This window comes from Arachis ipaensis, chromosome B7 (assembly GCF_059453495.1).
Source record: "Arachis ipaensis isolate K30076 ecotype BB chromosome B7, ASM5945349v1, whole genome shotgun sequence".
NCBI lineage: Eukaryota > Viridiplantae > Streptophyta > Magnoliopsida > Fabales > Fabaceae > Arachis > Arachis ipaensis.
Window position 1 is genome coordinate 101,124,472 of NC_142442.1, and position 613 is coordinate 101,125,084.

Here is a 613-nt window from a genome sequence, read left to right on the forward strand (position 1 = left end):
AAGCATGTCAGGAGAACACCTTTTGGTCATCTGCTTGTATCTTTCCCAAGCTTCATAGAGGGATTCACCATCTTTTTGCTTGAAGGTCTGAACATCCACTCTAAGCTTGCTCAGCTTTTGAGGAGGAAAGAACTTAGCCAAGAAGGCCGTGACCAGCTTATCCCAAGAGTTCAGGCTATCTTTAGGTTGTGAGTCCAACCATGTTCTAGCTCTGTCTCTTACAGCAAAAGGGAAATGCATGAGCCTATAGACTTCAGGATCTACTCCATTAGTCTTAACAATCTCACAGATCTGCAGGAATTCAGTTAAAAACTGATAGGGATCTTCTGATAGAAGTCCATGGAATTTGCAGTTCTGTTGCATTAGAGCAACTAATTGAGGTTTCAGCTCAAAATTGTTTGCTCCAATGGTAGGGATTGAGATGCTTCTTCCATCAAACTTGAAAGTAGGTGTAGTATAATCACCAAGCATCCTCCTTGTATTATTATTATTTTTGGCTGCCATCTCCTCTTCCTTTTCGAAAATTTTTGTAAGGTTGTCTCTGGATTGTTGTATTTTAGCTTGTCTCAGTTTCCTCTTCAGAGTCCTTTCAGGTTCAGGGTCTGCTTCAAAC

General features: G+C 40.9%; 1 non-coding gene across 1 annotated transcript; it reads left to right on the plus strand.

Annotated features, from left to right (window-relative positions):
• On the plus strand, positions 1-108 carry LOC148553531 (small nucleolar RNA R71). Its single transcript, XR_015893916.1, has one exon. It is a non-coding gene; the product is annotated as a small nucleolar RNA R71 (small nucleolar RNA).
• The last annotated feature ends 505 nt before the right edge of the window (positions 109-613 follow it).